General features: G+C 38.5%; 1 protein-coding gene across 2 annotated transcripts in view; it reads right to left on the reverse strand.

Moving 5' to 3' along the window:
• LOC113122185 (myelin basic protein) overlaps nt 1-8,104 on the reverse strand; it is a 51,380-nt gene extending 43,276 nt beyond the window's left edge. For both annotated transcript variants that reach the window (XR_003294836.1, XM_026293304.1), the window contains exon 1: nt 7,866-8,104. The gene's annotated coding sequence lies outside the window, so the exon portion shown is untranslated. The remainder of the gene's footprint in view (nt 1-7,865) is intronic.
• Between the last annotated feature and the right edge of the window lie 5,341 nt (nt 8,105-13,445).

A 13,445-nucleotide genomic window follows, 5' to 3' on the forward strand; every position in this document is an offset into this window, starting at 1 on the left:
ACCTGTCCAGGGTGTACCCCTGCCCCTGTCTTTCACCCAAACAGAGCTGGGATAGGCTCCAGCAGATCTCAGTGACCCTAGTTAGGAATAAGAAGGTATAGATGATGGATGGATGTTTAGGGAAGCTCGAAATAAGCTTATTCTTTTCCAAATTTTATATTAGTTTCCCATCACACCAACAACTGCTTCAAAAGGACTAAAGACACCATATGACCTTGTCACGAATCAACCCAAATGAAGGGCCCTATAGTAATGATGAATGAGTCTTGTTTAAGTGATGACCTGTTAGAATAACAGACAAATAAATGCAGTAGGCCTACTGTTTGTGGTAGTTGTGTATACCTTTTCTGAATCTAAGTGATCATATTACATATTTCCTTGAAAAATCAAATTTATATCACAATTCCTAAATAACCAGTTGAAGGCAAACATCTGGAGAACTTTCAAGAGTTAACAGAATTCCTAGATGAACACTCACATTTTCATGACAAACAGTTCATTTCTGTGCAGTTTCCATATGGAAGTATTTTTATATAGCATACTATGAAATCACATGTATCTGCACCTCAATAGTCCTGCACTGCATCTAGATCTTCGTGATACAACCAGCAAACATTTAAGTCTTGTGACTTTAAGAGACAAATTTGCATTCAGCAAAAATAGTGTTTCTCAAGGATGTAAAACTGCCTAGCTCTATAGAGAAATATTGGTATGAAGAACCTCTCAACTTTCTTTTAAATAGCATTTGTGATCTCAAGGGATTGGGATGAATCATATCTGCTCGTGGCTGAGCCAAATGAGCCCCAGAAAAAAAAACATAAAACTCTCCCTGCATTGTAAATCAGCTCAGTGACTAAACAAAGGGACATAATATGCATTCAGTTGTGCGCTAACACTAATATCTGCTGAAGACTCAGTTATTTGCTGGACACGGGTAGACATCTTGGGGATTCTGTGTGTCACTGAATGTGAGGCCTTGCAGCCAGTTTCACTCACAAGTGTTACACAATCAAAGCTCAGCTCATGCAAGGACTTGCAAGAAAAGACTGTTGCATAATCGAGTGCAAGAGAGAGAGGAAGGGGATGACACAAAGCTGTTATTACAACTGGACAGCAGTACTTTAACAAAAAAAAAAAAAAAAAATTTTTTTTTCTCCTCACACCTCAGCCTGTAATTTAGAAAGAGATAGGAAGGTGTCAGAAAACACAGAGAAAATGCCAAATTCAATCACTCCATCCAAATTTAGCCTGTAGAAGTTGCTGTCAGTTGCCAGGTGTATCTGAGTACATATGTTGAAACCTTTCTGTTTGTCTTTTAAATAAATCACTAGGACAGAAAAGGCTTTTTATTACAGGGAGGTTACATCAGCACCTAAAAGAATTACCATTACCACTCAAAGGAGAGGCTACAGCACATATGAGCAATTATAACAGCCTGAGCTGCCCATTACCTCAGGCAATTTCACTCCACATCCTCATAAGCTGCTAATGTTTTTACATGGTTTCAGCATGGATAACAAATGGAGCTCATTAGCTTGACAAAGTTCCCCATGACTATTCCAGGCTTCAGTTTTCACAGCAGAATAATGGATTATCAAAGGATGATGGTCTTCTCTGAGACGCTCGTATTTGAGAGGATCGCCAGTGGTTTTATGTTTTGTAGAAAAAGAGAGACGTCTTAGTGGCAGAGGATAGATGGAGGAAGCTCAAATGTAATGAATTTTTTTTTCCCAGGCCATCTGATGCAAATGTGTTTCAGGTAACATTAACTAAACCAATAAAAAGACAATCTTACTTCTTTTATAGCATGAATAGAGGTGGTACAGTCATTTATTTGACTAACTGTAGGCCTGTGATGAAAAGATGAAAAGGTTATTACCCTGCTGCAACACAAATCTCCCTGTCAGGACCAGATAAGTTTTTTTTACGCTGCTGACAAAGGTGAGAATAGATTATTCTATAACAGCCATGAAAAGCAAGTATGGAAACAATCTCATTCACTACAATGAGGTTTTGCCATATCAATATGTCGAAGTAGGATGCAGTAACACTGGTGCCAAAACAACACTGCACAAAAGGTTCCACTCCACCAGGATACACTGTAGGAGTGAGAAGCCCATAAACATAGGCTACTACATACTTTTATAGGATGCTCACTCACAAGAAAGATGCATTAGAAGAGCTGAGTAAGCAGTTTAGATAAAAGTTTTGCTTCTGTGCTGCAGGTTAGACCATCAAAATGTTCTTACCCAGTAGAGTAAAAGCATTCAATTTTCCCACATTCCACTACACTCTTTTGGAAATGCGAAGCTCGTGGTGGTGAGATATTGTTCATTCAGAATCTGCCTCTACTAAGACAAGAGGTCACTAAAGTGCTTAACACAGGAGATGAAGCAGAAAAGCTGTATTTTATCATCATTTTAACATTCTGCCTGGTCATCAACCCAAAGACTCATGGTTATTGATGTAACTCTTCACTCTTTGCTTTTGGATTCTACTGCTTGCATCTTTGAATTTCTTGACAAATCCATTCTTCAGTCTACCACTGAAGCTGTAAATGTCTGTCATTGCTTGTTTGGTTTGTTGTTGTGTTAACCCTCCAGCTGCCCACCTACTGTGAGACTCGGTTATGTAATAAATACAGAGCATGTCTGTGGACACAAGAGAGTGATGAGACCACAAAGAATAATGGAGTAACACGTTGCCTATCTTTCAGTGAAAGTGCTCTACTCTTGACAAGAGATTCAGGGTCAAAGATTAACATCTGTTTCTGCCTATACAGTGATGAGCACAGGAAGTAGGAAGCCTGATATCCAGCCTGGTTGGTTTCAGTTTCCTTATCTTCTTTCTCACTTGTTCTCTTACAGCCCTAACTCCATTTTTTTTTAGTTATCTATGCTTGAAAACTTGGAATGTTTTATATATGTCTATATATTAGGGCTGGGTGATATGAAAAAAAAAATTGTATCATGATAATTTTTTTCATATCAGTTGATATTGATATATATCACAATATAAACCAAAGCACTATTTCAGTCAAGCTTAAAAGTTCCTTTTCACTCCTAAGTAACAAGTCAATACATAAGGTTAATTTTAAACATTTATTTTCTTGTAAATATTGAACATGGCAAACATAGTACATTATACAACTGTATTTCAAATAAATATATATAATAAACTAAAATCTTTATTCTGAACAGTCAAAAGACTTTGGTGTTACAGGAGAACCCACTAAATTCGGTCAACAAAATTATATTATTTCTCATATCTTAAATCTTAGAATATTAAAGTTTTCATGTTCTACACAAGAACAGAAACTAAATTGTTTAGTCCCTTCCAAATAAATGAACAAAGGTCTGTTGTGCAGTAAGTGTCACTCTTGTTTTAAGGGACCAAAAACACTTGCTTGGCTCTGGGACTGTGAAGTCTTGCATTGTATGTGCTCTAGTGGACGGCACTGCTTTAGGTGGTAATAAGGTTAATGGTATTTGCCGTTTTTAGTGAAACATTTGCATATTATTGTCAAATATACGTCTATGTTTTGCAGAGCATGCTACTCTGCTTCTTGTCGGACTTTACATATGCGAAATATCTCCACACTACTAAAGTCCTCAGACCCTTTCTCTCAACAGTGCACTCATCTTTTGAGACCTGGGCTGTGTCTGTTTGGGTGTTTTCATTGTTAACGCTGACACTACAGTTGTCATCAACATTGTCTGTTCTGTTCATCTTCTCTTTAATTAGCCCAAACATTAGCATGTGAGCTGCTGGTGGACGCTCCTCCACGCTCTGTGCTGTGTGCATTAACCTAACTGACATGCTCTAACTCTCTTCCAGCCACAGGATTGTCACTATTTTCATTACCATTGGCTGTTCATGCTTTCTGTCAAAACAATGGCAGAATGAATTGTTAGAGCAAATTTATATCACATTAAATTAGACTGGAATCTGTCCCAGTATGCACCACTGGCTACTGCAACTCAAACCTGAGCCCCCAAAAACAGCACTGTGCTGGAAAGCAATTTCTATGTAGCATCCAAACTGTATTACTATAACTTCCAAGTTTTGTGGTTGATAATAATTACAGCTGTAACAGTGTGAACACATTTTTCTGAGGTCTAATAATCCAGTAAAATGACTTTTATTATTATCATAAATTAATCCAGTCTAGTATTATGTGCAAAGTCTACAAGAACTATTTTATTTCATCCTTCTCTTGTTTGCTGTGCACCAACAGGAAGTCAGCCAGCTCACAGCTTACTGCACATGTTCAGTGGGGTCTTACTGCACATGTTCAATGGGGTCTAAAATGTGTAAGCACATGCCAGACATGCAGGTAATTATGTCCAGAATCTGGAAGCATTAAGATTTTTTTCATGTATGGCTCTGAGCAACATCACAGCAGTAACAGTGATATTTGGAGTTTTTAAGATGATTTGATGTTTTGCTTCCGTTTCCAAACTTAAAACTGAAACAACAAATTGTGAACATATCTGTTCTAATATAACTTGCAAGTATTAGCTCATCTAGCCAACTGTAGTGCATTAGTCCCTACAGGTGTAACCAAGCATTAGTTCCAAGAACGTAGAGCAATCAATAATTCTTTTGATTCATTTCTGGGGTTAGAATTTACATTTAAAAAGCCCTGTTCATGGCCAGCATTTACAAAATGTATTATTTGACGTGCTCTGTGAACACCTTGTCCTGAAAAACTCCAAAGGACTGTTTACATTTTTAGAATGACTGGCAATTGATAGACTGGAATCATATCTGTGTTATTTGACATGTTAAGGCTGTTATACTGGTTAACACAGCTGGAAAACACTTTAAACTCTCAAAAACACATAACAACTTGATGCAGCCCTGCATTCAAGTTAATCATGTCATTATCCCCCATCCTAACTGTCAACACTCCTCTGCAGTAACAACGCCAGTCTGATAAGTCGATAAGAGACAACAGCTGTATGTGGAGCCAGGCCAGAGGAGAATTCAGAGTTTGTCAGCTCAGTAACCAGTCAGCCGTGACTGGCTGGCTGGACTAGAGCAGCTCTACCACAGAGATGTTTGCCTGTGGGCTCCGGCTGTCCGTCTGAAACATCAGGGTCATTGCTTTATTACCTCCTGCTCTTTCAACATCAGCTAACTGGTCTCAGAGTTGGATTATTTAATCAGTTTAGTGTCCCTTTCTATCACTGTCATATACTTTCAATCTTTTCTTGCACACACACACACACACACACACACACACACACACACACACACACACACAGATGTTCATTTGTAGGGGGAAGGTAGTTGTATAAATAAATATACAGCTGTTATTATGCACAACCTTTCTTAAGTTTCTGAGAAGTTTGCTGTGGGACTTCTCTCTTGAAAGAGCATATAAGGCTCTAAGGGAATATTAGGCGGTTAACAGAAAAACAATACTCCAGGGGTCCAGTGCTGTGTGTTCAGCTATTGCTTTGTTAATTCAAGCATATATTTGTTGTGCTCTGTTATGCATGGGCACCTCCTGTTACTCCCTGGAGTGGCTTAGCGATATAGCCTCAAGCCTGAAGTGTATGTTTAACACTCCTCAATGAAGATACGCTACTGCAGCCCCCTGGGGCTTGGGATCTAATAATCCAAGCTACACCCTCTCAACTTGGATCTAGATGCAAAATAATCAACTCTACCATCTGCTGTAATTGCTATGAGAAGCTGATACATTGCAGGCTGTGACGCCACTGCGATGACAGGACATGCTGTCAGTGTGGTAGCAAGAGCTGACTGGCAGCACCACACCTCTGGAAGAACCAACTACACTACTGCACTGCACTGCACTGGAGGTGTTCATGCAACAGGTAATGTGACTCAACCTGTCGCCCAAGGAGCAGGCACAGACGGGAAGTGAGAAAAGAGAAAATGTTTGTGAGTGTGACAACGGAAGTTGACTAACCACACTGCATCACCTGCAAAGCACAGACATGCATGTGGATGTGGTGCATGTGCAGCCATGGAAAACATAACGCCTAACTTTTACTTATGAACACAACTACACTGAAGGCTTACCGCTTTAAGCTTGTCTTATTCATAAAGACAAAGGAATGCCAGGTGGGACACGTGACAGCTGAGCAAACCTCCTGGCATTTTCTCTCCTCGCTGAGTTGAGGCACATCCTGTGCAATGCAAAGGAATGCAGGTAGTAGCCGGGAAACAGCACTTTTTCATGAAATTGTGCAAAGGTTAAGCTACACCTGGCGGCTCAGCTGGCATGCGTACATCAATGCATGCTTTTCATGAGATTCCAAACAATCCATTAGATCAGTCTACAGAGCTTTCTATCTCTGTGGCTCCCATCTGTGTATCTGTGTCAAAAACTTAGCAATATTGCAAACATGTTATCTCTGACAATTCGGTGACTGACCTAGCTTGATATTGAAGTTTCATGGTGTAATTGTGTTCTGTCAGATAGAAAAAGTTGAGGATTAATCCCACATGTAATTTGTAGCCAGAGTGTTCCCTGGCTGGACGACATTCAGGGCAGAAGGCTTTAATAAAATCTGTGCAGTTCAGACAAAAGCAGGCACTCCTGAGTGAGTACTTTATTTATAGGCTGCATATATCACCAAGAGTCAGTGAACGTGTCACCACAGGCTGGAGGCCCAAGCCCTCCTTTCAAATCAAAGTAAGAGGCAATGAGATCTTCCTTCTGCTGCTGGTAAATGATGCTGCTCCTTCCGTAAACAGTGCAGTGGTGTGAAAACAGCTGATCTGTTCATTTGAATAGAGCCTAGTTGGTTTCTGTCACAGGCTTTCACTGTTTTTATGTAAAGCCGAGTAACAAGTGGAGCCTCATGCTGACCACTGCTAGCTTAAAATGCAGAGTGATGTAATCTTTAATTTCCTCCACACTCTGGCGTGTATGATTCAGTCTCATGGAAGCTGCTGGGCCAGTTGATCCACCTGCCATCATAGTGTCTTTAAACCACAAACAATAAACATCTATAGCTGTGTTTGTTTGTTTTTTTAGGGCCTGCAACTTACCTGACTTGCTCAACATTTAAACAAGCACTGGCATGTTCTCTTGTCATAAAGGCTATACAACATTTGAGTATAGGTACAAAACTTCACCCAACATCTTTCAATTTAAAGGTAACACGTTTTGGTTCATGTTGCCATGCCTCATGTAACACGATTTATGACGTCAGAGCAATCAATCTGACTTATTGAGAAATTCGGTATATACATGACCCACCAATCAATACGTATATTCGATATGATTGACCCACCAGTGTTTTTCTACCACAACACACGAGGGTTTCCGGTAGTTAAAAAGCCTGAAGCGATTACAAAACTTTTGAATGTTCTGGTGTTACAGCCCTATAAGATAGTCTGTATGGATGCCGAACTGAAGAGAAACGTCTAATCGTTGACACGAGGCCTTGACTGCCTTTCAACCCGGTGTATTATGTTGGAAATCGTGAAAGAAACTTTAACTTGCCGGATATCTTAACGGTGATTGGTTCAACGAGACTGAACTTCAGCAGGGCGGGCAGGGGCCGTAGTAGTAGCGTCGGCTGGGGGGGCGACTGTCCCAGCACATGACAAAACAGTGACACTGTGGCTCCAGTGTTTATTCAACACTTACTACGTCTGTTTGACTGAGTTAGGACGAGCACCTAAAGGACGTTACTGCCATATTCTCTGTGCAGGTTTCGATACGGCTCTTACGCAGTGTAAACAAGTCGGAGAGGAAACCTGTTTACTGTCGTCACGCATCCTGCGACACAAACAACAAACACACACTACATCCAGCACATGTGCTGACTGTATGGACTGACTGGTTTCTGTGTATTTAACCAGCTGGACTGTGCACATACCCTTCTCCGGTTGGTCTGTGTCAAATGCATCCACAGCAGAGCCTCGGACTGGATGTATCCAGCTGTCAGTCTTCTTCGATGCTCGACGGTGGTCGTCAACAATAACGCCTTTTCCCCTTTATGGTTCGTCGCTGCCGTGATCACCAGTGTTTCCGCTGATTTTTCTTTTTTTCTCTAAGAAAAAGCGAGAGGCGTGTGTCGGAGCTTCCTGATTTAGGTACAACGGTGATGATGGTGTTTGTAAGGGGTGGGGCGGAATGCGGCTTTAGTCCGCCAAGAAATGTGGGCTGAATAGACACGTTGCACGTTTGTGCACGAATAGGTGTTTCACGATTAAAAAATAAATAAATAAATAAAGTGGTTGAAGCAGTGACGGGATTTAATCCATATCTTACTGCCCCCTGCCAACATTTATTAAAGCACGCAGAGCTGGATCCTCCCAGCAATAAAGTCTTCACTTCTCCTCACAATAAGCAAAGACTAAATATTGACAAGCCGAACAACCTGCAGCTTTGGCCTCAAATAATCTACTCACAAATAGTCTACTCATACAGAGGCTTTAATCATTTGACATTCCTCTCTAATTCTTTTCCAGTATTTGTGTGGCAAATATATTTCAAATTTCAGGTTTTTACTGTTCTGTCTCATTAGCCCATAATATCACCTATCGTTTATTCTCATTCAGCCTTGAAGTTTTCATGGATATCAGTGATTTTTTTTTTGCCAGGGAGCCTGCAGGTATATTCACTGTGACTCAGCTCTATTATCCCACACAGCAAGACTACTTTGTTTATTTGATATTTACACATTGATTGCCATCAAGATTAGAAATCACAGCTGTGTGGCCACAAGAAAAGTGCTCATACATGATGTTAACCTGAAGAAAAGACTGCAGGTGCTAGGAAGAGTACAGATTGGACATTGGAGCAATGGGGAAAGGTCGTGTGGTCTGTTGAGTCCATTTTTACCCTTTTCCACAGCGCCTGGGTAAGAAGGGAAGCACATGAAGCGGCACACCCTTCGTGTCTGGTGCTCACTGTACAAACCTCTGGAGGGGGGTTATGATCTGAGTTTGTTTCACTTGGGGAGGTCTAGGCTGACCAATATGATGTGGCAATTAAATGAGGTCAGCTGAACATATCTAATGACCAGGTTATGTTTTGACTCAATACAAGATCTTAGCCAAAAATGAATGCAACTAGTGCAATAATATGTTGCTGATGGCTTTAATAAATCTACTAATAAATGATATAAATGATAAAAGACATACTATATATACATTTATATTGTGTATATGTGATTATGTGCCATTTAAACACGTTTATGTCTTTTATTTTAAACTGTATGTAGTGTTGACATGGCTTTTCAAGCAGTACTGACCAGTGTATTAAGAGTTGGATATGATGTACACTGTACTGTCACTTCACATTTATAATGGGGTGTATTAGGACTGACCAGTTTTAAGGCTGTATGATGGTGACAAGATATGCTTTGTGTTGTATTGGCCTAAGAGTCTAGTCAGGTACGATGTGCAGCACAACTCAGACTGCTATGAGGGTTTTTGTGGGGAACGAACACTCTCTGCAAGTTACACATGAGAGGTCTGTGCTCAGAGCAGCACGTAAAACAATGACTGATTCATCTCAGATCCACTCTGAGATCTTCGAGTGTTCAGACTTCTAAAATGCAGACTGAACTGTTATAGGGAGTCATCCATTGAGATTTGAAGTTAGGAATTTTATGGATGATTTTAAGGATGTTTGGAGATGTAACAAGCTACAGCAGCAAACTAGGTTATGTTTATATTTTTGTGTGCTATAATTACCGCCAAGAAACACATATGGACTGTTCCCAACCTTCTGTTATTAAAAGTGTTAAGCCTTCGGTCAGTTTATGAGATATGATGCACTAGTTCACATACCTAGGAGGATATAAAACAATTAAAATTCAAATCATCTAGCTCAGACAAAACAAACAACACTAATTGCTGCTAAGAGTTCTTTAAACTTGATGCTGCCACAGTAATTATCATTATGTATCGCTTACAGGAACAACAGCATCATAACTTTCAATACACTTTGCTGACGTCAGGTCTGTACTTTTATTTATGTAGTAATTTCAATGACTTGCTTTTGTCGTAAATAATAAAGGTAATGATGACTGGATTTCATTCAGCTGCTTCAGTTTCAGAGTCCTGTGTGCGCAGTGGCTCAGTGTCACACTGTTTCACTGGGGATCGAATGCAGTTACTATTCATGTCACTATTATGAAACATTAAAATGTGATTGTTGAAAGGCCTTTTTCTACTTTATTTAAGGATACACACTCTTCCCCTTGGTATTTCCTGTAACCTTTAGTAGTGTTTAATGGTCCACAGCTTTAAGCATTTTTGTTTGTTTTACCACAACTTAGAGTTTTTTAAGTTTTCAAAGCATGGCTACTAATTTTGTCTTTAATATTACATCTACTGGAATTGATATTATCTTATTATCAGGCATATGAAACTTATGTTTGTGAGAAACGTAAAGAAAAAATGGTTTCTTAATCATTTAAAATTAATTTAAAATAATTTACATTAACCCTCAAGCCATGAGCTAGCCTTGCTTTATTTAAGTGGTACAAAATTAAATACACATTGACTACTGGTAACACAAAATATAGGTAAGAAGAGCTATAATTTGGACTGCAGGTGTAATCGCTGTGAATTTGTTGTTTGTCCTTATAGAGTACACAAGAAGAAGAATACCTCTTGGGCTTTTAGATGATTTGTTCATTTTTGTTTTCTGCATTATCCCTGATATAATATAAATATAAATTACAGCATAAATCATTTTCACACCTTCCTCCCCTCATGAAGTCCATAAGAAGCTATTCAGAGGTTTCTATGAGCCATTCGATCAAATTTGCACCTGCTGCTTACGGATGAAAGGGTATTAGTCTTAGTTGTATCCCACCAAGCTCTGAAGTGGTTACTTCCAAAAGTACAAACAAAAGAACAAACGCTTCCAAGACTTTGAAAGTAAATTTTGACCAGAACTTGGAACTAAGCTGCCCTCTATTTCCCTGCAAGATAAAATATTTTTTGCACCAGCTCAGTAGAGATCTGTGTCATCCAGAAATTTAACCCAACTTAAGAAGCAGCAAGCACGACAAGATAAATATCTGTCCATTTATTTCTGTGAAGTACATCTGGATCAAAATATAGAGCTTTTATCCATAAATGTATCCTCCTTGTTTACCAGTGTATGAAAGGTACAGCCTTTGAATACACATTGCATTAGACTATTGCATTTGTTTTGTTGTAATTAAATAATATAGATCTAAAACAAATATTACAAATATATTTACCCATTATTAAATGCTATTGCTTATTTTTTGTAAGGTTGCTGGAGATGATATATCTTAAATGCTACTCATAGGTTTTATAGATCATAGTCATGAATCATTTTTCTTTTAATCAAATTTACTTTTACTTTATTGATTCCTTATCAAGGAGCTTTGTTTAGTCTTGTTCGCTCTGCAAAATCAATACTGTTCCATTTTTTTCTGCTCAAACAGAAAACAATGTAACAAATGTCATCTACTGCGCAATATACTAATGTACTACCTTGGCTGATCACATGCTTTTGAGGAAAATAAAATAGTCAACAAAGAAACAGAACATGAGGATAAAATTCAATCATTCAAACACTTAGAATGAACTAAAAATTATTAAAAGCGATCTAAGACTGAAATCACCAATAAAGCAACTAACTTAACTGAGTTAAGATAAACAAGGCAACTTAGCGTTGTTGCACACACAGTGTCACTTAAGCACAATGCAGTTTCTAACTCTCAACCTGTCATAGCATGTTGGCTGAAATAGTATTTCAATTTAATTTCAACAATGCAGAAGCAGTGGAAATGCGTTTATCATGGCTAATTTATGTTAATTTATGTCTCAAAAAATATTGAAATGTAGTCGTAGTTTTGACGTTATTGATCCATCAGGGGGTGGGTAGGTTTGGGAAAATGTGGGGGTAAAGAAGGGTGCTGACAGAATGATCAATCTGATTTCTTACCAGGGAGAAAATGACTCGACACTGTCGGCCATATAATAATAAGCCATTAGCTTATAGCCTGGACTGATTTTGACAGAGATACTGTAACTTGTTGTCATGGAAATAGCCAGGCCTTAGTCAAGGTAATGGGCCTAAAACAGCCTAGATTACCCATCACAGTAACTCAGGGGGACGGACAGTTGTTTGGTATCCATGTATCTGCATTAAGGAAAATTTGTGCCTATTACTTAGCAAGATGTGTGTGGACTTATTTTCCTTTCCTCAAAATTAGGAATCATAATATCTCCATTTATTGATTAAAAACATAAATTGACAAGAATGACATCATGTTTATTTTCTCTCCAGTTGCAGACGAGGACAGATGGTCTAAAACGGACACATCTTCTTGATTTCATGTTTTTATGTATCACTGGATGTTTTCATTGATCACTTGCTGGAAATAATTCCAGGTGTCTTGCTCTCTTCAATGTTTGTCTAGAATGTAATTAGTATGATTGAAAGAAATGCATAAGGCAAGATGGATTTCCTTTCACTTAATTAAAATGTTCATTTAGATGTAGTTTGTAGATCTTCCAGCCTTTTGTATATACAGTACTGTTTCAAGCCCTTTTCCAGTTTATTTATATGAACCAAACCTCAAATGGGTCAGGATAAAGGTCTTACTGGGTGATGTTAACTAACATTCTCCTGAACTCACTTCTATTAACTCTGCTGAGCAAAGAAAGGCACCTAATATATGTCTAATATACAAAACTGTATAATTTAAATGAAAAGTGCTTCAAATGTTTCACCTTGAGAAATATGTCAGTGTGGTTTAGCAATAAGTGTCAGTTAACGAAAAGAAGAAAAGTTTAAGAAAAGCTATTAAATTACTCTCAAACACACACACAGCCCACGAACTTTCTAATTAATACATTGTTCTAATCTTGTTATATCTGCACATGCTAACTTCACATCTGTGCCGGGCTAACCCGAGATAAACTGGCCTTTTGACGCCTCAAACTCTCAATGCATCATAGTGATGGACTGAAAACAGATTTAGTTACAAACAAGCTTAAAGTCCTTCATGAGAACTTAGTAGTGTTGGCCAGCTGGTTGTAATTTATCTAGCAATTTATTTAATCAGGTCTTTTAACATTAGAAAGGATTTTAGTGAAAATGAAAATTAGAAAATATCTGTGCTGTCCAATCAAAAACATTGACCCCTGTAAAAGGATGACCACTGTTGCATTACATGCCGCAATGCTGCAAACTAACAAAAAACTGTGAGTCCTTCATAAATATTCTGTTTTATTGCATACATGCAGAAATATGCATTATTACTAGTAATACTTACTAGTTTAGCACAACTCTAATGGTATTATGGCAGTTACTGGGTGTAAATATTTAATCTCCAGTTTGCATTTTAATTTAATGATGCATAAATCTCAACTGGAGCATCATCCCTGGGTCCCTGCTACTGTACCTGTACGTGTTTCTGCTGCAGATGAACTGATGAAAATGATTAAATGCAAAAGTT

This window comes from Mastacembelus armatus, chromosome 16 (assembly GCF_900324485.2).
Source record: "Mastacembelus armatus chromosome 16, fMasArm1.2, whole genome shotgun sequence".
NCBI classification, from domain to species: Eukaryota; Metazoa; Chordata; class Actinopteri; order Synbranchiformes; family Mastacembelidae; genus Mastacembelus; species Mastacembelus armatus.